General features: G+C 37.4%; 1 protein-coding gene across 7 annotated transcripts in view; it reads left to right on the plus strand.

Annotated features, from left to right (window-relative positions):
- Positions 1 to 25,493, plus strand: part of HIVEP2 (HIVEP zinc finger 2) — a 174,346-nt gene that overhangs the window by 115,475 nt on the left and 33,378 nt on the right. For 6 of the 7 annotated variants that reach the window (XM_084889317.1, XM_084889312.1, XM_084889311.1 and 3 more), the window contains exon 3: positions 19,006 to 19,083. The exons of the other annotated variant lie outside the window; for it this stretch is intronic. The gene's annotated coding sequence lies outside the window, so the exon portion shown is untranslated. The remainder of the gene's footprint in view (positions 1 to 19,005; positions 19,084 to 25,493) is intronic. 7 annotated transcript variants of the gene reach the window in all.

Genomic DNA, 25,493 nt, shown 5'->3' on the forward strand with positions numbered 1-25,493 from the left:
TGAATTAAAGTAAACACTTAACAAGCATGATGAAAAGGAAATTAGCTTTCTAAATGATCCTTTCACTGCTAACATCCTGAGTAGTTATTAGAAATATGGGAAAGGGTTACTTCAGTGACTCATTATCAAGTCGTTATATTACTAATAGAATATATTAACAATCTGCCTATTACATATGAAGTGTGTTTCCTTATATATAAAACTGAATTTTACATGTATGTTTTTCTCCTTTTTTGAAATCATTAAAAAGCTTACCAAAATTTTCTATAGACCAGTGATTTTTAGCCTTTTGGGGGATGGGTTCTTAGGCCTGTTTAAGACTCAGTTTAAAAGACCCTGGCCCCTTCTCCCAGAAAAATGCATATATATCACATTTTGCATACACATAAAAAAGTTTCATAAACCATTTAAGTGACCCCAGGCATTTTTTATAAAGCTAGGTTTTTAAAGCATGGACAGATAGAAAATTAGTTACAGCCAAAAAATTCTAGCTCATTATGAGTAAAGATTTTATAAGAGGCACTTCCTAAATTTTAATTGTAGCAATAATTATTTCCCTTTTTTGCTTGCAAAAATGCTTGCATATTGAATAGAATATACAAAATTTGGGTTTGAATCTGGCTGTGTGATATTTTAGCAAGTGGCTTTAGGTGTCTTGCCTCAGTTTCACCATCTCTAAAATGGTGGCAACAAAGGTAATGTGTCACTTTTATCTGGCAAATAATCCATTCTCTCTCTCTCTCTCTCTCTCTCTCTCTCTCTCTATATATATATATATATATATATATATATATATATATATATATATATAAAACCATCTCTTGTCTTCTTTCCTTCTTTCGAGAGCTAGCTTAAATGTCACTTTTTTGCACATCTTTTTGAGTCTTCTCAAGGCAGATCCCCTACCCAGTGTTCCTCTGTTGCTTTGTAAATTTCTTTACTCTTAGAGTTGTGTTGTCTCCTTGGTTACATCTCAAAGTGTGAGTATTGAGAATCTTGTATCTTATTAATTATGTCTTATGTATCTCTATGCATGCTCTGTCCAGCAAACTGCTTAAGACTCATAGGCATTTTCTGTTTGTTAAATTGCTTGTAATATTGTAATAATTATTAGAAATTGAATGATTTGGATTTGGGCTTCTAATTATCTATGGATTGTATTTATGTGACTCCTAGTCATCTCAGAAGAGGGGTCAAGCAGTCAGTGTACAGCCAAAGTCGGATCTAGTGAAGGAACAGAGCCAGGAACTGCAAGTATGACTTCCCTAGGTTTGAGTACAACCAGAAGGCATCCTAAACTAGAGCCATAGAATTTTGGCTAGAGTTTGCAGTCAGGTCAGTTACCAAGTGATTTAAAAAGGTACTATTAAATTCCTAAAAAGTATAGACCTACATATTATCAGAGTCTCAGAAGAAAATTTGGACCCTTAAAGTCTTAATTCATTCTTTATTTTTTAGGACCTGCAGTCAAATGATAGATTGAAGGACATACTTATCTTCTTCTCTTTGTATTAAGTCCTCACATGCTTTTGCTAATGATCTTAGACTCAAGTTATATGCAGATTGACCAAACGATGGAACAACCAGTCACTACGATATGCACTGACCACCAGGGGGCAGGCACTCAACACAGGAGCTGCTCTCTGGTGGTCAGTGCAATCCCATGGGGCTGACAGCTGGCGAGCCCCATGGCGGTGGCAGGAGCCTCTCCTGCCTCCACAGCAGCACTAAGGATATCCCCATAGGAGTGGACCTAAGCCATCAGTCAGACATCCCCCGAGGGCACCTGGACTCTAAAGGGCGCAGACTGGGCTGAGAGGACCCCTCTCATAGTGCACAAATGTCATGCACCGGGCCTATATATAGAGAGATATATAGATATAGATACAGATACTGATACAGATACCGATATTTACAGTTGTGAGTACATGAAACAGTTTATTCTTGTATCATTATTATTGTATTATTTTCCATATGCACAACTGTAAACCTATTTTTGCCCCACCCTGTGTGTATATACATATGGCCTGCAGCTCTTACAAATGTTTTATAAGCAACTTCAATAAAAGATGTACATGAAACCAGATTGTCTTCATACTTGAACAACTCAGTGGCAGTCAGCTCTGTTCTTTCTGTACATGATTAATGATTTCCAACCCATAAGTTATGATTTGGAGACTTGAGCATAAAGAGTGACTTTGAGCCAAGAGAGGCTTAGAAGAGGGCAATGGATAGTTGTGCTGCCGGAGGCATTAGAGCAAATTAGCGTGGGAAAAACATCAGTGCGTTAGAAAGGAGAAAGCGAGGAGAGTGAAGAGGGGAAAAATAAAAATGTGGGACATAGAGGATGATGTCTGGTGGTCTGTGGAAGGTTTTGACACCTAGAGAGAAGCTGTTAGTCCCAGTATACAGAGCACAAGGAAATCACGAGTACAATTCTGGCTGAGGTGATATGCAAACCAGATCCAAGGGAGGGGCTTCAACAGCAGAACCGCGGACCCACTGAGGTGCTAATGAGGTGGGGAGTTGTTATAGTTGAAACACAATATGAACATAAGTGTGTGGTTATGAAATATAGTTAAAGAGATACATTTAGGAGATATAGGGATGGGAAAAAATACACATCGGAAATGGGCTGAATTGGGGACAAAGAACAGTAGGGTTGAAGATTTTGCTCAGTAAATTGTTGGCGTTGAATTCTTGGCTCTCATGAGTTGCACAGCCATTCCTTTGCTCAGGCATTCCACCTCCTGGAAAGCCTTGTCTATGCCTGTCAGAATTTTTAAGCCCTTATTTAACTTTAACCAGCTGCATAAATATTTCTTGCACAACACCAGTTCATAGCAATCTCTCCTTTACTGAGCTCATATAGTGCTATTATAGATGTAGTGGCACTTAATTGATGCTTAAAGTTACAATTTAAATTTTCACCTGCATGGCTTATCTCTTCAATGAGCTTCCAAACTTTTGTAGAATTAGATGTAAAAAAAAAAAAAAAAAATCTATCATCTAATACAAAGTATTGCATGTAGCAATCACTCAATATATTTTCTAAGCACTTTAAAGAATATTAGGTTTTTACTACATCCCTTAAATTGGATGGGACAAAAGAAAAGAAGCATAATACAGTGCTTATTCTTATAGTATAAAAGACCAAGCTGATGTTTTGTTTAGAAGTTAAGCAATTTAGTGGAAATTTGGCACTAAAGAAAGACTATTTTGGAGTCATCTAAATTTTCTAGAATTAAGCAAGATAATCCATGTAAAATGCTTAGTCCAGTATCTGACAGTATTCCATAACCATTTTTTGGAATCATATTTATTATTCATATTAATATAATCTGTTGACTGAACCTTCCATAACTGAAATTCTTAAAGATTCATCTCTATTAACAATGTCAGGTTCTTTACCTCCTATCTAATAGGAACCTGGCTTTAACACCTCAACTCAACTGCAATTATTCATGTTAAAGGCTCCAGTGATCTTATAATTGGCAGCTCTAGAGGACATTTCTTATTTATTACTTAATATGACTTGCTTTTTGCATTTGAACTCTCTCCTTGACATAGTATTCTGCATTGGTTTTCTTCACACTTCACTTCTGACTCCTGTGTTCTCCACTGCCTCTCTCATTATTCCTTCTCTATATCTCCATAATTAGTTCTGTCTCTCCACCAGCCCAATTGTTGCAGTAGAGTGTTCTGTCACAGGATATCTCACTTCCTTTTTACTCTTCATGCTTACAGGATTGAATGTTTTTATCTTTTTTATTTCTTCAATTATTAATCTGTAGTAGAAGTTCTAGTTTCCTACTTCATGTTTCCAACGATAGAGGATGGGGCAAAAGTGACTTTGCAGTTGTTCATGTAAAAAATAATACAATAATCCTATATAATAAAAAGCTAATATGCTAATTAGACCGAACAGCAGAACGACTTTCTGGATGAAGCCAAGGCTGCAAGGACCAGCCAAGGATGAGAGGGGATGCGAGAGCTGGCTGATGCTGTCAGGGCTGGCTGAGGCAGCCAGGGCTTTGAGGGCCAAGCCCCTTGCACAAATTTTGTGCATTGGGCCTCTAGTCTATAATAATAAAAGTGCACTATGCTAATTAGACCGGACAGCCGAATGACCTTACGGATGAAGCCTTGGGAGCAGGGACTGAGGCAGAGGTGGTTAGGGGTGATCAGGCAGGCAGGCCAGTGGTTAGGAGCCAGTGGTCCTGGATTGCAAGAGGGTGCGGGCCGGGCTGAGGGACCCCACCCCCATGCATGAATTTTGTGCACCGGACCTCTAGTTAATAAATAATAGTATATGAATAAACTCTGTTTGCAAACTCACAACTGTAATCCAACTTTTGCCCCATCCTATATACTGGATATCTCTGCTTAAGTAGCCCGAACAAACTTCCATTTCAACATGCCCAGAATTGTATTTCTTCCTCAAGATTTAATCCTCGTTCTCTCTATTCATTAGAAGCCCACCATCCCTGTAGTCATTTCAAGCTAGAGCCCTGGAGTTACCCCTCATTCCTTCCTCTCCTTCGTGTCACACAGACACACACAACCAATCCCCATATTCTGTTCATTTTTCTTCCGAAGGGTCTCTTTAATCAGTGCCTTCTACCTCTGTCCCCTTCAGTTTTTCAATGTAGGTCCTTAAACTATTGCAATAGACTCTTAACTGATGTGCTTGCCTTAAGTTTCACCCACCTCCACATTGATCTGTTCACATTGCTTCCAAAGCTATATTATTAAAAAGGAAATCTTCCTTCTGCTTTCAGATAAAGTTCAAAATCCTTACCATATTACATTGGGTACTTTATTGTCTCAACCTACTTTTTAATTTCTGCATCATTTCTCTCATCTTATTATTATTATTCCTCACATAACTTATCTTTAGCAATACTCAAATTTATTTATTCCAAGAATATATCTTGCTTCTTCATGCTTCTGTGCATTTGCAGTTGCTGTTTACTGTTTCTAAAATAATTTCCAATTTCTCCATTACATGAACTTCCACAGATACTTCAAGACATAAAGGTCACCTCCGCTGTGAAGTTTTTCTTACTCCTCCTTTCCCTCATCCGTCACCACAGCAGTTACTCACCTTTTCACTTCTGTCCCCGTAGACCTTTGTCCATACTTGACCACATACATGGTGTAAATTTCTCTTCACTTTAAGGGTTGGGTCTCATTCATTATTATATTTCCAGTGACTAGTATGGACCTGTTAGACATTCAATAAAATTATAAAGGACAGATTGTGAAAAGAAGCTGAATATATGTTCTATTATAAAACACTAGAGGCCCAGTGCATGGATTCATGCACATTGAAAGGAAATTAATTAGATGTTGGCCAGTGGAGTGGGACTGGGTGAGATGGGCTGGACACACCCTGGAGCTAACCTCCTGAGGTTCCTCCTCGGCTGGTCTCACCTGGGGTGGCAACAGGGCTCGAAGGGCATCTGCGGAGTGAGCAGGGTCTCTCCAGCAGCTGGGATCCCTTATCCTGGCCTGGGGGATCAGGCCGACCTCACAGTTCGATATCCCCCCAGGGGTCCCGGAGTGTGAGAAGGCACTCTGCAAAATTGCTATCCCTCGGCAGCTCCTATATTGAGCTTCTACCCCTGGTGGTCAGTGCACGTCATATCTACCTGCTTGTTGACTGGTCACTTAGCTATATATATAACAATAGCATATTGTTAAATCACTTAAATTCCATCATTTATAAACCACAAGACATTTAAATCTACATGCTTTATCATCAATTCCAATACACACACACACAAACACACACACACACATGTGTGTGTGTGTGTTTGTGTGTGTGTGTATTGGAATTGATGATAAAGCATGTAGATTTAAATGTCTTGTGGTTTATAAATGATGGAATTTAAGTGATTTAACAATATGCTATTTCTTACTACACTAAAGAAAATTATTAAATATGTGTGTCCATCCATATATATAGGGTCATACAATCTTGATTGTGAATGATATTTTCAGAATCCAGAAGATCAACAACAGAAACTGAGAGATGTAGATGAATCAAAAGATGGTTTAATTAGAAACTAGATCACCATAACAAAGAACATTAATCCTTCAAGTGAAATAAACTCTTCTAACAAGTTTGATTGCATTAATAGGATTACCTACAATTATTAAAAATTAATGGCCTAATGGGTTTTTATTATTTTTTTTAACATATTAACATATATAGCCGATAAAGTCAAACTAGTTTTTTAAAACTATGAAGTTATTTAAAAGTTTTGTTGGTCCTCATTTAAGGCTCTGTAACAGTGACAGGTCTTAGAAATAGTGTGTAGAACTATTATTAGAAAGATTTAAAAGTGAGACAAGTCTATAAAGTCATGCACTTTTATTAATAGAAAAAATAAATATTTTTTTTTTCATTGTGTTAAATGGATCTTAAACTACATTGTGAATTTTGTCTCAGCCTTAGGGCAACTGGCCTTGTTTCACTTTTGAAATTGTAGACTGAATATGGCCAAGTATTTTTGTCTGTCTGTTTCATTTTGTATAATTTGTTGCTGTCTTCAAGTTCAGCAGTCTTCTTTTCTGCAAGGTCTAATCTGCCATCTAGTGTCTTTTTTTCTCTTAGATTTCAGGTTATCCCCCTCTGGAAGTTCAATATGGGCCTTTTATGTCTTCCACATTTATTCTTTTTCTAAAATATATTTTTATTGATTTCAGAGAGGAAGGAAGAGGGAGAGGGAGATCAATAATAAGGAATATCAATGATGAGGAAAAAAAATCATCCATCAGCTGACTCTTGCATGACCCCTACTGGAGATCAAGTCCATAACCTAGGCCTGTGCCTTTGACCAGAATCAAACCTGGGACTGTACAGTCTGCAGGCCAGTGCTCTATCCACTGAGTCAAACCAGCTAGGACAGCATATTTATTCTTTATTCTAGTTTTTTGAACATGGAATACACATAAAACAACTTTTAATGGCTTTTCTACCAATTCTGTCACTTGTGTCACGTTTGGATCTGTTTTGCTCCATTAATTTTTCTCTTCTTTATGGGCGAGATTTTTCTGTTTTCTTGACATGCGTGGTAATATTTTATTGGAAACTAGAATTCTACCTTGTTGGATAACAGAGAGTTTTGTATCCCTATAAATATGCTTGAGCTTTGTTATTGGGCACAGTTGAGACACTTGGAAATAGTCTGATCCTTTCAGATCTTACTTTTAAACTTTGTCGGCAGGACCAAGGTAGCATTCATTCAGGTTAACTTTCCCCACTATGCAAGCAGTACCTTTCTTGATATTCTGACCTGTGCCCCATAAATTATGAGTCTATCCAGCCTGGCTGTTGAGAACAGGCACTCTCCTTGGCCCATATGAATACAGGGCATTGTTCTCACTCGGTTTCAGTGGTGTTTCTCCTGACTATGGGTAGTTTCCTCATATGTTCTAGTCAATAGTTTCTCTGCAGATCTTCAGATTTCTCTGTGTGGTGCTGTCCTCACTATACTCTGTGGCCTCCAGCCACTCTTGGTTCCCTCTGTTTCTATATCCTGGTCTTCAACTCTGGGAGACCACTTGTCTCTTCCTGACTTTCTCCTTCATAACCATGGAGGAAAATTTTCTCCAGGTCGCAGTCTGGAGCAGTTTTAGGTCTCAGCTCATTTGTTTTCCTTTTCTCAGGGATCACTGCCATTTGCTGCCTACTTTCCACTATCGTGAGAGCCATTATTTCATATATGCTATCTACCTTTACAGTGCTTTCCAGGTAGGAGAATCTGTCTGCTTCCTGCTACTCCATGCTGATATAAGGCTGAGTTAAGGCCTATTTTAATGTTCATTACCTCATTTATATAATATATTTTAGCCTGAAGAATTTAGGATGCTATGAGATAATTGCTAAATAAAGACATTTAACTTAGTGTACACACCTAACATAGGGAGTTAGGTCTGGGAAATCTGTGCTGAGAGAATGTGTTAGGAAGTGTTTTCATAGCAGAATGCAAAGTAGTATCGCTGGCTCTTTCTTTCCAAAATCTTCCATCCATTTTAAAATACTGAACTAAAATTTAGGTGTGGTTTAAATCTAGTTGTGAATTTATAAGATTTCAAAATAATGGGTCTTTCTTTGCCTTATTTCCAATCTGACATCCTTAAAAGCAGCCACATTGTGTGGCAGCGGAGGAGGGGAAAGACTTGTGACATGCATGAAATTTTAGCCATTGCACCAAATGATAGGGTTTAGAAGATGTAAATAGTGTGGTTTGGACAAATCCACCTACTTACTCCTATTTGTAAGAAGCCAGATCATTTTGCTTTCACTAACCGTTCTGCATCTACAATGGAAGACAGTTTGCATGTGTTGCATTTTTAATGATTTGTCTTAGAGTGCTTCTGAGGTTATTCTTTAGTGGAATGTTGTCAGATTCTCATTCTCTCTCTCTCCATCTTTCTCTCTCTCTCTCTCTCTCTCTCTCTCACACACACACACACACACACACACACACACACACACAGACATCATCCAGAGAATTTCCTGATGTACTGTTCTTTGAATGTGATGACATTTGTTTACACAGGAAGCTAGACACTAGATTCTTTTCTTTGGAGACTGTGTCAGAAACACATTTCCCACATTGGTTTTTCTCAATATGGCATACATATGTACCGCTTACATATTTAATGTTTGGGAGGCATGGAGATTGATGAAGAATTCTGATATGAAGTGCTCTTATTGATCTACTTTAAATATTTAATGTTTAGAAAACATCCTCTCTCCTCTCCACTAATTTTCTTTTAATTGTCCTTGACAAACCATAGAGCAGAAATCAGATTGAAGGCAGACTCTATTACCTTACCTCTTGTGCCATGTCTTTTGTTCATTTGTTTTTGCATGTTTTTCTGTCAACTCAATACGGCTCCTGTATATATATTTTTTGGATCAAGATTTTTATTGGAAGCAAGAAAAATAATTTATAGCCCCAAATGATGTTGGTTATGTTTGTATGGGTTTTCAAATTAACTTTTTAACATTGATTTTTTAAAAGCATGAAAAATTTATATATATTAATTTTATTTGATTACCCCAGTCAGTTTGCTCAAGACTGGACTCCACGGGTTTTGAACTTCTGGTCAAGTCCCACAGTTTCTCCAAGACCTTCAAAGGCTTTTCCTCTAGGGATAGTTTCAGTGCATTTACATTATGACTGTGTCAGCACTCTTAATTTATTTTTAAAAAATATTTTTATTGATTTCAGTGAGGAAGGGAGAGATAGAAACATCAATGATGAGAGTGAGTCATTAATCGGCTGCCTCCTGCATGCCCCACACTGGGGATTGAGCCCACAACCCAGGCATATGCCCTGACTGAGAATTGAACCATGATCTCCTGGTTCAATAGGTTGAAGCTCAACCACTGAGCCAGGTCTGCTGGGCAACCACCACTCTTAATTTATATGTACACACTGAAGGTATTATTCTTTAACAAATACAAGTTATGGGACTGTTAGTTACAATATGTGGGGTGCTTTTACTGCAACATTGATATGAAATGTCATTCTTTTTAAAATATATATATATATTTTATTGATTTTTTTACAGAGAGGAAGGGAGAAAGATAGAGAGCTAGAAACGTCGATGAGAGAGAAACATCGACCAGCTGCCTCTTGCACACCCCCTACCGAGGATGTGCCCGCAACCAACATACATGCCCCTGACTGGAATCGAACCTGGGACCTTTCGGTCCACAAACCGACAATCTACCACTGAGCCAAACCGGTTTCGGCTGAAATGTAATTCTTTTAAAAAATATATTTTATTGATTTTTTACAGAGAGAAAGGGAGAGGGATAGAAAACTAGAAACATTGATGAGAGAGACGCATCGATCAGCTGCCTCCTACACAGCTCCCACCAGGGATGTGCCCGGAACCAATGTACATGCCCTTGATCAGAATCGAACCTGGGACCCTTCAGTCCGCAGTCCGACGCTCTATCCACTGAGCCAAACCGGTTTCAGCTGAAATGTCATTCTTTTTATATATGGAAAAACAGATTTGATTTACATTATTTTAACCAACAGGGATTTCCCAGGACTTTGTCCAGCCCCAAGTTAGCATCCTTTCTGCCTTTGGATGACACACGTGTCTGCTTGTCTTCCTTTTAGCAACTTCCTTTCATTTTAGCTTTATGAGGCACTGTATTTATAAGATCTCTTTATCTGACTTCCATGCAAATTAAGCATATAGTGTACTCAGGGCATGCAAACCGAGTTTCATATTTGCTTAAATTAAACATGAAGGTATCTTTGGCCTCAGCTGACCTTTCAGCCTTACAGTTCTCAATTCCTAAACAAGAGGACTCCTCCCTGCTCACTTACCCTTTCCCATCTCTAGGCTGCTGCTTCATTGATCCAGCAACCTGAATTGCCTTTCCCTCTAATGCCTGCCTTCAGAAACCTTCTAACTCTTCCAGGTCCAAGTGTAATATCATTTGCCTTCATTCAGCCATCCATGATTACTTCAACCACACATACATTTTGATCTTCTCTGGATTATTCTTGTAGTACTTGTCATATACTGAGAGCCCAAGCATTGCAGTGGGATGTAAGTAAGCCAGCTGAGCCCGTGTGACCCTGGACAAGTTATTAACAACACTAAACCTCACATAAAATGGAAGTAAAACCACTCACCTAATAGGATTATTATGTTGATTAAATGAGAATAATGTACACAGAAAGCTTAGCAAAGGGTTGTCACACGGGATGTGTTCAGAACATATTGACAATTTTTATGTTTTCCTTCTCTGGGAATAAGTTGTGAAGTCAAGTAAGATATCTTATTTATCTTCTTCTCAAAGCCTCTATAAAACCTATCATAGCTCAGCAAATAAAAAAAAATTCCATAAATATTTATTTGAGGAAGGAACTAAATATGATTCTTAAATTCCAAAATTCAACCCCTAAAAAGGGATTTATGAAAAGGTAATCTTAGGTTCTGGTTTACCAGGCCAAGTCCCAATATTAAGTTTTGCCAGTGTTCTCAGTTTCTCTGAAAAGTGCAGTGGTTTGGATGATAAATTTTATAGGCACCCTGTTTATGGAACATTAGCACTTTCAAATTATCTGTGCTATACTTTTCCAATTATATTGTTATTTACATTTCATGTAGATGTGCTGTCTCTTAAAGGAGATTGTAAGCTTAGGAGAACATAATCCATTTCATATCTTATTTCCTCAAAATCTACTGAATGTATTGGGAGTACTGACAATGCAATGAGATCAGGCATATGTATAGGGTAGTGAACCAGTAGGTGCTAAGGATGTATTGATATTGACCAAGATTTAAAGTCTGCTTTTTTAAATGAAAGCATTCGTGTACAGATATATTAAGTGATGTGTATGTAAATGGAGAATAGTCATTCTAACCCTTGATGGGAAGGATGTCCACTAGACAGGATTACACCAGGGCACAGAGCAAGTTTATTTGCTTCTATGCTATAGCCAAGCACTGCACCTAAAACATGTATGTTCTCAATAAATATTTGCTGAACAACTGAATGAATGGTGAGGTTCTTGGCGCCTTACAGATTGGTATTTCATGAGTTTCTCTTACATTCCTCTTGGGTCCTTTTACTGAAATTGAGTGGTGCTGGCCAAGCCACAACCATGTGTAGTCTTCTGTTATAATTATTTCCAAGTCCGTTGAGCTCTTTATCACTGTGTGAGCTCTTTATAAGTGTGATTGTCTAAGCTTTGAGCAAATTCTTCCAATTAGAATTTATACATCTTAGTTAAAAATAAACCACTATTTGTTTCCATGTGCAATTAAAGTTGGAGCTGAAGTTTGCTGAACTGTATCATTAGAAACTTGCAAATTTTATAGGCACCCTGTTTATGGAATGTTAGCACTTTCAAATTATCTGTGAATGTCATAAAAATAATTAAAGGAAATCGTGAAAACAGGTAGAAATAGCTTCTGCTATCATACTTAAGAGCTCCTAGAGCTTAAAAGTTGAGCCTGGCTGGTGAGGCTCAGTGATTGAGCATCAACCCATGAACCAAAAAGTCACCGATTTGATTCCTGGTCAAGACATGTGCCTGGGTTAGGGGATCCTAGGAGAGGGCATGCAGGAGGCAGCCAATCAATGTTTCTGTCTCTCTATCCCTCTCCCTTTCTCTGTCTCTAAAAATCAATCAAAATATATATTTTTTTACAGTTGAAACTTTTTGAGTTCAAGAAAGGTTTACATGAAAATGACAGAATTTGCTTCCTTTCCAGTACTTTCAACTTCCCATCCCTGAAGACTTGGGTACATGACGGAACAGCATTTTCACACACACATCCTCTCTGTGACTTGGGCTAGTGCACAGGTACTGTGGCCCTTGATGATAGGCAAGGAAGAATTCCTTGGTTCCCCTTCTGTTCTTGCTCTGTCCTGATATTTGCTACACACCTATGAGGGAAAATTAACTACTGAGTTTATTTTCAGTGTAAGCATTTGTGCTCTCTTGAATTTAGGAAGGGTAGCTTCTCTCTGTATTGTGTGTGTCCACGTGTATGTGTAGTTCTGTTTTTCCCCTCAGTGCTGGTTACAGCTCTGCAAGATACAGACAGCAGTGGTTTCATGGTTAATCCTAACTCTGTGCCCACGTAGTGTAGGTGAAGTCTTTTTTAACCCCTTTCTTCAGCTAATTATATGCCTCGCCTATGCAACTGTAATTATTTCACCAGCATCTGCAGAACTCATGTCATTTCTCTTTTAAAATATAGTCAGAAAAATAGCAGAAATAAACCTATTTTGAGAGCTTGGGTGTTGAAGTAACTTCCACTGCAGTAGAGATCCTCTGGGTTGGGGCATTACCCGGAGCATTTCATCACCTAAAATTTCTGGTGGTGGTGAAATACTGGCATATGCACATAGTTCCTAACGGAACTTAAACTTATACTTGATAGGTTTCTTCTCATAAGGATTAAATATACTGGCAATATTGACTTAAATGGAGATTTGTCAGAATACTTTTGTATACTACAAAGTTTTATATGATGTCTTTAAAAGACAATGCATTCATTCTTGGTGTTTTTAATGACTTTACTTAAAACAAAAATTTTGCATCTTTTTCATCCTTTCTATACATTTTTATTTATTTTAATAAGATACACTTTTTAAAAATATATTTTATTGATTTTTTTACAGAGAGGAAGGGAGAGAGATAGTTAGAAACATCGATGAGAGAGAGTCATCAATCAGCTGCTCTTGCACACCCCCTACTGGGGATATGCCCGCAACCAAGGTACATGCCCTTGACAGGAATCGAACCTGGGACCCTTCAGTCCGCAGGCTGACACTCTATTCACTGAGCCAAACCAGTTTTGGCTATTTGATACATTTTTAATCTCAACTGATTTTAAAGCTACTTAGATATTAAAGCATCAATATCAGAGTTTTATAATTTAAAGTCTAGTTTAGTTGCACAAACACGACAGGGCTTTACCTCTTAGTATTTGAAAAATGTGAAATTCTAACATAAATTGCAAAAGTAGACTCTGTCTTATTCTCTCACCTTTTCTTTATGTATTGCTAGGAAACTTGGTCCATATTTATGATTCTCCTCTCTGTAATATTGACTTATTATGAGGTCATTCTTTCTTTGAAACTTTGGGCTTTGCTTTATGATACTTATCTTTTTTTGTCTTAGTAATATAGTTTTTCATTCTTAATACTGAGCTGGGGTATATTAGAAAAAGGAAGGCAATCAGTGAGTCAGTGAATTTTAAGTGAATTAGATCTAAATCATATATGCTTTATATATAGCATATTTCCCCTTTATTACTGTGTGGCTAAGTCTTGGGCGAATTGGTCTGTCCATCCATAGATCAGCAAGCATCTCTGCAATTTCTAATACGAGTGTGGCAGAGACTAGCTGGTGTTCACCAAACCTGTGTCCTGTCCTTCCAGGACTCACAGAACGCATTTCCCAGCCTCTCCTGCAGTTAGATGAGCCATGTGGCTAAGTTCTGGTGAATGTAATGTGGGTGGGAGTGCTATTGCAATATTAGTGCCTGATTAATAACACCTACTCTTGGGTGATCCTCTATATTTTCACCCCTTTTGCCAGCTAGAGGCAGATAATCATCGTGGCCTTGAATCCTCATTGGAGTTGGTGAAGCCAGAATGTTAATTGAGAAGGGCCCTGGGTTTAACATTCATATTTTCCAATAATGTAGAGATTTTTATTTTAATATATCATAATATATATATATATATATATATATATATATATATATATACACACACACACACACATATACCATATTATACATATCTCTATACATAAAAGGTTAATATCAAAGTGTCCCCCTTGGGAGTTCGACTGGGAGACTGGAAGTTTGATCACTCCCTATGATGTGTGCTGACCACCAGGGGGCGGGATGGAATGAAGGAAGGCCCCCAACAGCAGCCTGATGCCCTAATAGGCCCTTATTGCTGGCCAGGCTTAGGGACCCTACCCATGCACAAATTTTGTGCACCAGGCCTCTAGTAAGTGTAATTTTGTGCACCCATACAAAAGCAGGAGAGCCAAATTCTTGTGCTGATTGAAAAGTGTCATAAAACAGTGGAAATATTGGAGTTTCTAGGTAAAGAATTAGCATAGAATCCTGTCCATGGCATTTATTATCATTGTAACTTTTGGTCTTATCTAACCTTCTCAACTGTAAAAAATATTATGTTTCATTGTTTTCTTCAGAATTCAGTGAAATAAAGTATTTTAAAGTGCACTGGCATTTGCTTGAATCTGGCAGTCTTTTCCTGTTGCCATAGTACCTCTAACCTGTAGCTGTGCCTCTCTAGAGCCCTTGTCCCAAAGGCGTTTCTTTTCTTTATATTGACCACTGGCTTAATCTCTTATATGGTGAGGCTGGGGGAAGACTGTCCCTTGCAATCTGCAGGCAGCATCAGAAGCTGAGCCACTGTGGCCATTCACCCCCCTGCAGACTCAGTGCTTGATGTTCTCCATGCATAGTGACCATTATGGAGTCGGGATTAGTCAAGAAATGCCATTATATACCCCTTAACATCAAGAAGCAGCGAAGGATCAACTTATGATGCCTCTACAGCTGTTGTCTGATACAGGTCACAATTCCTGGGCCATTTGAAGTGCCTGTAGTAAGTCCAACAAGAAACAATATCAGAACACTGTTCCCAGCTTTGGGAAAGATAGCCTGTTCTTTATTTTATTTTTTTAAAATATATTTTATTGATTTTTCCCAGCGAGGAAGGGAGAGAGAAAAGAGTTAGAAACATCAATAAGAGAGAGTCATCCATCAGCTGCCTCTTGCACGCCCCCCACTGGGGATGTGCCCGCAACCAAGGTACATGCCTTTGACCGGAATCGAACTCGGGACACTTCAGTCCACAGGCCGACACTCTATCCACTGAGCCAAACCGGTTTCGGCGATAGCCTGTTCTTTAAATTGTTTCCACAGACATTAATACTTTCCCAGCATTTGAGAGGAATTCCTCCTTCTAAATCTTCCAAATTTTTCCATTGGCTTTGCTTATCATCCCTCAGAATATTAAAAGAAAGTGATTTATAAGATTTTATCATCTGGTTTAAACAGTTAATCTCAACAAATTTTAAATCTTTTCTCATCTAATAGATACCCTGTAAGTAGAAAAGGCGTTCCTTTATCAATTTTCATACGTAAATTTATTTAGTATGCTCTTTCTTGTCTCTAAGCATACTGGGCTTTTATAAAAATGAAGGACAAACACTCAAAAACTTGAGGTGATTCACTTGGAAAGGAGTCAGATGTCTAATAGGGAAACAGAAATCACGTGAAGATGCCACCTGGCAGTTTGCGTCCCACCTTGTTAAGCCTGAATTCTGCGCTTCGCACAGCAGAGGCAGAGGTGTTAATAAGCGTCAATAGTGACTAATATTATATCATGGATGCTAATTGAATGTTGATGAGTATCTAAAAATCGCAGTAATAGAGACATGGATGTTAATTGAATGTTGATGAGTATCTAAAAATTGCAGCAATAGAGTCACACTTCAGCAGCTGAATGTGGTGATGCTCTGTGTCCTGGGTTTAATGCCTCAGACTTAAGCCACTTAGAGTTTTTTAATGCCACCCAGCTGTGCTATAGCCCAGACACTCGTCTGAACTAATGGGAAAATATTTACTTCTTACTTAATCCAATTTCCGGGAAACTTCTTGGGCAACAATAAGGTTTTTAACATTCTACAGGGTGGGGATAAAGACGAGTGGTGATAGATTTTAGTAACGTGACCTGCATTTGAAGAGAATCTGTTACTCATTGGCATTAAGTGCTGTCTGGATTTTCGTGAACCAGGAAGTAAGGTGAAGTTCAAGCTAGTCAATGGTGCCGGGAAAGGAGTTGGTATTGATGTATAGCTCCTTGCTAGCTTGCCAAAGGGCCATTTCGCCCACTTATTAGATCTCAGCCCAGAGGCTTCGTTGCTTTCTGATGTCACTAATTTGCTACTTTACCACCTTGAACTTTAATTTCAGTTTCGGGATGCATTTTAGCAATTAGTTGACAGAACTCTGATGTTTGCAAGTTTTACAATGTTTAGGGGTGGGGAACACTTTTAGAAAATGTTAATATTTCAAATAATTTGTTGATCTTGAAACTACCAGCTAAAGGCCAGAAATTCACTAATATGTAGTCATTCTTCTGTAGGATCAGAAGAATCAAATTACCGTATGAATATCCAACTTTCCCACAATGATGCCTGATGGTCCCTTCCCCCCCCTTTCTTAGTATTATAGCACCTCACAGGGGGATGGCTCTCTGAGGTTGGCAAGATTCATATTCTCATCTGTCTTTTAGGGACACTGGGCTGCACTGGAGGCCTGAATGGCTTTCCTGCTTACAAGCTGAGAAAGGAGTTACATTTCATAGTGTGTCATTCTGTCATTGTGTGTGTATGTGTGTGTGTGTGTGTGTGTGTGCAATGCACATGTTACATATATAATATCTATAATATCTGAAATAATTATGATATTTATATTACATTTAATAATTTTTATGTTATGAAATACAATGAAAAAAGTTTGTCTTTTTAATATTTTTGTGCTTTAAGTGATACCTGCACTGAGACAAAATCTATAGACATACACACACATATTCACATGTCCTGGAATACATGCGAAATCAAACAACCATTTTCATTTGATACGTCTGTTATTCTTATAGCTCAAATAATAAAAGTGAAGTACCTACCTACTTTTATAAATATAATGTTTTCCTTTATTTACAGCTGCTGGAAATTATTTAACTCTGCTAGTATTTTAAAAAGAATTCTAATACTTTGTATTTATTTGATCCAGATATTATTCTGAACTGTTTACACGTGGCATTTCATTTAATACAACAACTTTGAACATTTTGTGATCAGTAAACAGATGTTAAAAATATCAGTAATTGGATCAAGGCTCTGAGAATTGAGACCCAGTTCCAGCTTAAGTTCAGAGTACACGCACTTCCCCTGTCTCCCTTGGGTCATCCTTGACCGTGAGCACTGAGGAGCAGAATTACTTATTGTTTGGACAGAGTGAGTTAGGTGTAAAATTGCCACCCAGGTGAAAGACTATTCAACCTTCCTGTTTCTTGACTGCCTGCTTCTTCATGGGCTTGTCGTAGATCTCAGAAGTGAGAAACACCAACCAATGCCACTTAACCATAGCATTTGTATGATGTCTCTGATAGGGGGAACAGAGAACCTAACTCAGCTCTCTAAAGCAAAAGCAAACATGATTGGCTCATGCTCCTCAAAGTCCAGAGATAGTTGCTTTCAGGCTCAGCTTGATCCAGAGACTGAGAAGCCTTCAGGATCTGTTGGGTTTTTTGTTTGTTTGTTTTTGTGGGGATTCTTTTGGCTCTGTCCCTTCTGTGTATCATATTTGTAACTAAGCGGGCTCCTTTCATGGTAGTAGCAGTGACAAAAGATTCCTGTCTTCCTCTCCTCATCACACAAAGCAAAGGAAGAGAGAGTCTTTTGTGGCTCTTCCGGAGGAAGACACTCTTCCTTCATGGTTGACAGACATTACCTATTGTTACCAAGAAGCTCATTGCAATTATTGATAACTAGAGGCCCGGTGCATGAAATTTGTGCAGTCTGGGGAGGGGGTCCCTCAGTCTGGTCTGCACCCTCTTGCAGTCGGGGACCCTGTGGGGGATGACTGACTGATGGCTTAGGCCTGCTCCCCATGTGCTGCGCTTGCCAGCCATGAGCCCAGCTTCTGGATAAACAGTGCTCCCCCTGTGGGAGTGCACTGACCACTAGGGAGCAGCACCTGTGTTGAGCATCTGCCCCCTGATGGTCAGTGCACATCATAGCAACCGGTTATTCTGCTATTCAGTCGATTTGCATATTAGTCTTTTATTATATAGGATAATCTTTTTTTACATAAAATCACTACATTAGTAGCAAAGGGAAAAATTTTCCAGATATATGTGTACATATTGTTTGGGCACCCCAAGCACTTATGTACACATGGGAAACCTGTAATTCAAGAATAACCTTTGTTTATAATTTTGAATGACATCATCTCCATTTACTTTCTGAATGATTTATGTCTATTTTACCTTAAAATCCTAAAAACTGATTCTTTGAAAAGAATATTTTATTTACTTACTATTGATAAGTATTTTCCTTATTCCATGTAGGTTGTGAAGCAACTTAGAATTAAATATTTTAAATCAATTTGGGTATATTTGTGCAGATCATTTAATTAATTCCTAAACATAAAAAAAATTACAACTCAGAACTTTTAAGTATTACTATTTTACACTCTTTTTATATCACAGAAATGAAACCAAATAGCAATATAGTCACTTAACATTTTCTTTAAGATGTTTCTGCCAGAGAAAATTAGCTGACAATATGAAAAACCTTCATTGATAGTTTCCTTGTGATGTGCTTATATTTTTTGGGTCTGAGGACCATATCTAAATTGTTTCCTTTCTCTTGCCTTTGTAAGGAACTCCAGCCTCTGTTCCGCTTTCTCCCAAGGAAAAAAGAAAGGAAGGTCTGTTTTATGAACAAGTCATGGTAGCAGGTAAGGAAGTAAGGTTTCTGCAGGCTCATATATTATACTGTTTCTTTCCCCCTATGCACTTATCTCCAGTTTCTGAAATATGGATTTTAATGTTAATTGCGATGAGAAGGGACTGTAATTGTCCAAAGGGCTGTGGTTAAAATGTAAAAAAAAAACAGCCAAAACCGGTTTGGCTCAATGGATAGAGCGTTGGCTTGGGGACTGAAGGGTCCTGGGTTCAATTCCTGGGTTCAATTCTGGTCAAGGGCATGTACCTTGGTTGCGGGCATATCCCCAGTAGGGGGTGTGCAAGAGTCAGCTGATCGATGACTCTCTCATCGATGTTTCTAACTCTCTATCTCTCTCCCTTCCTCTCTGTACAAAATCAATAAAATATATTTAAAATAAATAAATAAAAATGTAGAAAAACATTAAGAGTAAACCTGTCAGGTGTCTTTAAGGTTAGAGTGCTTTCGTTTTTATGGACTGGGTATCACCAAGCAAGTGTGAAGGTTTAAGGGTTTTTAAGGGCATTAATGACTCCCCTACCCCCATATTAAGTGAACTATCTTGGCTGAAACCTGTTTGGCTCAGTGGATAGAGCATTGGCCTGAGGACTGAAGGGTTCCGGGTTTAATTTTAATCAAGGGCACGTGCCTTGGTTGCAGGCACATCCCCAGTGGGAGGTGTGCAGGAGGCAGCTGATCGATGTTTCTCTCTCATTGATGTTTCTAACTCTCTCTCTCTCTCTCTCTCTCTCTCTCTCTCTCTCTCTCTCTCTCTCCTTTCCTCTCTGTAAAAAATCAATAAAATATATTTTTTAAAAAGTAGAGGTTGGTTTAAGACTTGACATGGATTATAAACTTGTTAAAGTACATGTGTCCAAATCTGATTTTTTACCCTATGGATGCTCAACAAATAAAAAAGTATTCATCCAAACCCTTCAGTACACTGTATTGGGTTTGTGTGTAGGATCTGCCAGTATAAGTTATCTGTGTCCAAGAATATGTCAGACGTATTTACCATGTGTGCTGCTGAGCTTTGACAGTAACTGAAAATTCGACCGTGTCTCAAAGATAATATAATCTGACCATATTATTTCCATATTATTCATATGCAATTCCTTAGAGAAGGAAAATAGTTTCTCTTGAGTTGTGTTATATGTACCTTTTCTGTTATATTTATGAAATCTTCCCTTTCCTTGGAATCAAAACAGTTGAAGACTAAAAAAGACAAATATTTGGGGGGTTTTCACATTCCTTTTATATACCGGAACCAATTAGTTTTTACAATTGTGCTGCCCAACCACTATTGAAATGTACATATATGTTCAATTTTCTAAACAGTTTCCAGCTACATTTATTGTGTTCTTTTGTATCAGTCCCCATTCTTGAAGTATATATGTATACATATTAGTAAATGGGAACCAAAAGTAGGAATAGTACTTGAAACTAGAAATGATGTTAGTGATCAAAATATGTGCCAAGAAGGCTTAGGTACTTTCTAGAAGTTGTTTCCAAATAAAGACCTTAGCTTACCAGCAGCTAACCTAAATGGGGACACTTAATAGACTTAAAATGTAGGATCTGTAAAGCCAGTTTTCAGTAAGAATAAAATTATTCCTCTTTTTAATATATTTTTATTGATTTCAGAGAGGTAGAGAAAGATAGAAACATCAATAATGAGAGAGAATCATTGATCTGCTATCTCCTGCACACCCCACACTGGGGATCGAGCCCACAATTCAGTCATGTGCTCTTGATCAGAATTGAACATGGGACCCTTCAGTCTGCAGGTCAACACTCTATAGCCACTGAGCCAAACCAGCTAGGGCTAGAATAAAATTATTCTTGTATAGACACATCAGATAAATTTCTCCTGTGGGAATTAATTTTAAATAGACAATTAAAATTGTATACCACACAGCTCCTTTTTAATGTTAAATAAATTAGAATTGATATATCACTTTGTCCATAGTAGCAATCAATGCATATTTTAACAACCATTGAATTGGGTGGGGTAGAGTGAACATGGTATAGAATAATTTTCCTCTGATAAATTACTCACTAAAACACTGGGGGGGAAAATCACCTTGCTTGCTAATGACACCATAAAAAGTGAATATTCAGGCCATCAAATAATATTTAAGTGTTGATAGAATTTAGCACAGCATAACTATTACAATGTCTTCCTTTATGTAGTAATATAGAATTATGAGAGAAAATATCTTTAATTATTATATTCTCTTCCCCACAGGAGTCCCCCTTTATCCCATTATCTTAAAAAAAAAAAAAAAAAAAAAAAAGAATAGTTTATTGAGTACCTACTATGACAGGCATCCTGGTTACGATGACCATGATTGGGAGAAATTACTGTTTTGATTTCTGAGTGAAGAAAAAAGCGTAAAAAATATTAAATAAATTGCCCAAGATTATACAGCTACAAGGTATTTGAACTAGTACAGCAGTATGGATTTCTTGACTCAAAATCCAATATTCTTTTCTTTGTATCTTTTCTCCCTCATTCCAACAATTTTATGTACTTTGCAAAATTGTGTTAAATTATTATATTAGTCTTCACAGCTTACCATAAAAATAAATAAATAAATAAATAAATAAATAAATAAATAAATAAATAAAAGGAGCCACAGACTTGGTGGTTTAACAGAAAAGTATTTCTTTTAATCCCATTCTGAAACCTAACTTGGCTTTTCTGCAGCCACCACCTTACTGTGTGCTCACACAGCCTCTTCCTCATGTTTTGTGGAGGGAGAAAATGAGCAAGAGCTCTCTGAGGTCTCTACTTATAAAAATACTAAACCTGTGCGATCAGGACACCACCCTTGTGACTTCATTAAACCTTAGTTACTTCCTTAGAAGCCCCATCCAAATATAGCCATATTGGGGGCTAGGGCATCATATCTGAATTTTGGAAGAACAAAAACATTCAACCCATATCAATTGTGAGAAAATTTCAGGTAGAGGAATTCAACCAGGCACTCCTTCCTCGTTCTGGTGCCTGGAGTATACATGAGACTCTCAACCTAGATACAAGGGCTTAAGTTTGTTCTAAGCCAGGCTTGAGTGAGCTATTGTCATCCTGTACAGTTGCCTCAGACTCTAAGTTGGCTCTATATCCTGGTATTATCTGAAATTGTAGTGACCAAGGCCCAGGCTAAGTCTTTGAGGGCAGTTATAACTCATAATAATAACAGCCACAATAACACTTGAACAATTGCCATGTACCAGTTACTGTTGGCTAAGTGTTCTGGGTTCTTTGAATTTAATGTGTTTTATTGAAATCTCACAATTGAATGAGATTGGTAGGTGATATTTGATTTTGTTACTTTCTTTATACTGAGAGTTCATGGTCATGTAGCTGGTAAAAGCTTGATTCCTGATTTATTTGAACGTAGGTGCTTTAAATACTACCCCATTCTGCCCTTCAAGTTAGCAAGTAGGCCAAGATCTTGATAGTCAGTGAGGTAAATGTGCTGTAAGACTGCAAAAGGTAGGAATATTCATGAGCAAACCCAAGGGATGGCTTTTTATATCTTGTGAGCCATTGATGTCACCATTGTCCTACTTGTCTTCACCATCGCTAAGAGCAGAGGCAGAAGTTTGTGGCTGAAGCATTGCCCTGATGCTTTAAGTTCTAATCCAGAAGTCATCTTTCATTTCCCCTGGTTTTCCATTATCTTCACATTTCTATGTTTGGAATAAGTAAAGCACATAGACTCAGTATCACACGTCACTGGTCTTTAGCAATTAAAATGACCACTCCAATCAATAAGGAGACAGGATAGAAAGTGTGAGAAATTGGAGAGTCCAAGTTAAATTAATAGCTTATTGTTCACATTTTGGGTAAAGAGATGTAAGCCTAACTCTTAATCAATTAATTGAATTACTGTGCTGAATTGAGGTTCTTAATAAAGGGTAAAGTGGTTGGATGTTTAAACTTAATATTTGGTTACAAAAAATACACACTTCTGTGTTTTTTTTCCTACATAAATGTATAGCATTAAAAAAGTATAAAAAAGTTTCCTTTTGTGTTTGGTAGCTGAAAATGTCCCAGAAATTTTTAAATGAATCCTTTTTGAGATTAAGTTTGCTCAAGTTTCCCAAAGTCCACTTACATGAGTCACTTACACCCTATGAGTTTCAGGATCCCTGACTGTTAGATACGGTGTTGGATTTGACTAGATCCCTTCCAAGCACTATGATCCGAGATATATGATGCTCTTTTTCAGTTATTAAGACAAAAGGGTGTTTTCCCAGGTGCTGGACAGGATATAAAGATTTTTTAAATTGTCTTCAATGTACTGTTTATAATGGTTTATAGTTTATTATCTTCAGAGTTTTATTTAAAAACAACAGAGGTAAATTTGTATATTTTATTATGTTGCAGAATTTATCAGGTGATCAGAAAACATATATCAGGGACTCAGAATATTTAGGAAAAACACTTTATATGCAGATGTACTAATATGGTGACTCAGGGGGGTTGGTTTCCAAAGCCTGAGTACCAAATGCAGAGGGTCTCTCTCATTTATCCCCTTTGTCTCCCCAAATATGGACATGTGGGACCTTATAAATACCTGCTTGAAATGAGTATTTTTCCAGTGGGACCTTATAAATACCTGCTTGAAATGAATATTTTTCAATTGTTAAACTTCATAGGCCATGATATATTCCAAGATGAGTCTGAAAATATGAATGTCATTCAGAGTTTATCAGTATGCCAGGGGAGTCCCTGAATAACCAGGAAGCACAGGTAATTATACAGCTTTTCTGGTTATTTCATTTGGGTAAAGCATGGCTTCCATTTGAACTACCTATTGGTTCTTTCCTGGTTGTACAAGCCCTGCTTGGTCATAGGCTTTCTAGAACTCTGACAATAACTGATGTTCATGTTATTTGCTGTGTGCTAACTTTATGTCCATTTCTAAAGTCTGGAGGGATAGTACCCTGTCATTTATTCTTTGTGCTGAACCCGTCCTGGGCCAGTGTTGAATCAAGATTTTCTCTTTGATTTACTGATGTTGTATGCCTCTTCACTGGCAGGCATACTGGTCAGTTTCCTGACTCTGTCAAAATTTTTAAGAGAGGAGATAGAATTGATAATTTCAGAAGCTCAATTATTACAGGTGGTTATGCCTATCTGGTTAGATTATATGTCATTGGCCTCACATTGATTTCTTTTTGAAGGATATTTATTGCATGTAGGCCTATTGTAGGAAGACTGAGAAAAGTTCTTTTTCATCATATCTGAGAATCACTTGTAGCATGAAATATGGAATGCAGTCCAAGTTTTCAGCTGTGCTTTTATTGCTTTTTGTATTATTTACATGGATGTGGGAGGCTACTCTTTTCTTAGAGATGGATTTTTCTTCAGACAAGGTCAGTCTGTTTTGTGTATTCTTATGAATATAATACATATTTGATTATTTGATTATTTGATTTCTCTATTTTCTTTGTTTATATAATCCAACATTAACTTTGGCCTTTCTTTATACTAATTTGGCATATTCAGGAGTAAAAAAAAAATTGGAAAAAGAATCATGACCTTGTTTACATACACCCGGAGCAACCAAAATAGAAAACATATAAACATAAACACTTAAAAGATAAAACACGAGAAAGCAATACTTTGGAGTTAGGGCTTAGTTATGGCATATTTCTCATTAGAATAGTAGTCAAATATTGCTCCTTTTGTCTTCTTCAAATATTTAGTTAGCAAGTAAATATTTAGGATAGCTTGGCAAGAAGTAGTTATTTACCTGCCATAATATTAAGGGATAAAGCAGAGGGAAGAGAAAGGAAGGGAAAGAAAAATAAAAAATGGAATGTAAAAATAAAGATATGTCACCAATGAGAGAAAAAAAGATTTTTAATTATTTGAAACATCTAATTGGCCTTGACTTTTTGCAAAAACAAGACAGCTTACATCATTCTGCAGAACTAGTGTGTGTGGAGATGGGGTGACCAGGTGTTCACCTCCGTGGTGAATTCTGGATATTATGATCCAAAGTGTTTGCCTGTATTGACTATCAATGAAAGAACTGCCCTTGCTTTGGACATGATCTCATGACTTGACTTAAAATATGTACTTTGAAAGTTTTTTAATTATTTGAACATAAAAAAAGCTTGATAATGAAAAATAGCTTATGCTAAAAAATGGTTGAGAATGAATTAGTTTTGTTTTGGATACTAAATAATTTATTGCTTGTAGAAAATGATTGCTTTGACAGCTAATTTTGCTACCATGTACTCATTTTGGAAAAATTAAAAATTTAATTTTGTTAAAATTTTCATTTTATTTTCTATAAAAATGGATAAACAGTTCAATGGAGCACAGGTTTTAGCTACTGTTATTCTCTTCGATTAGCTTTAAAGATTGGATGATAAATGTCTTGCTTATCTTAAGTTCAA

The sequence above is a fragment of the Pipistrellus hanaki genome (genome assembly GCF_964339955.1).
Source record: "Pipistrellus hanaki genome assembly, chromosome: 7".
Classification (NCBI taxonomy): Eukaryota; Metazoa; Chordata; class Mammalia; order Chiroptera; family Vespertilionidae; genus Pipistrellus; species Pipistrellus hanaki.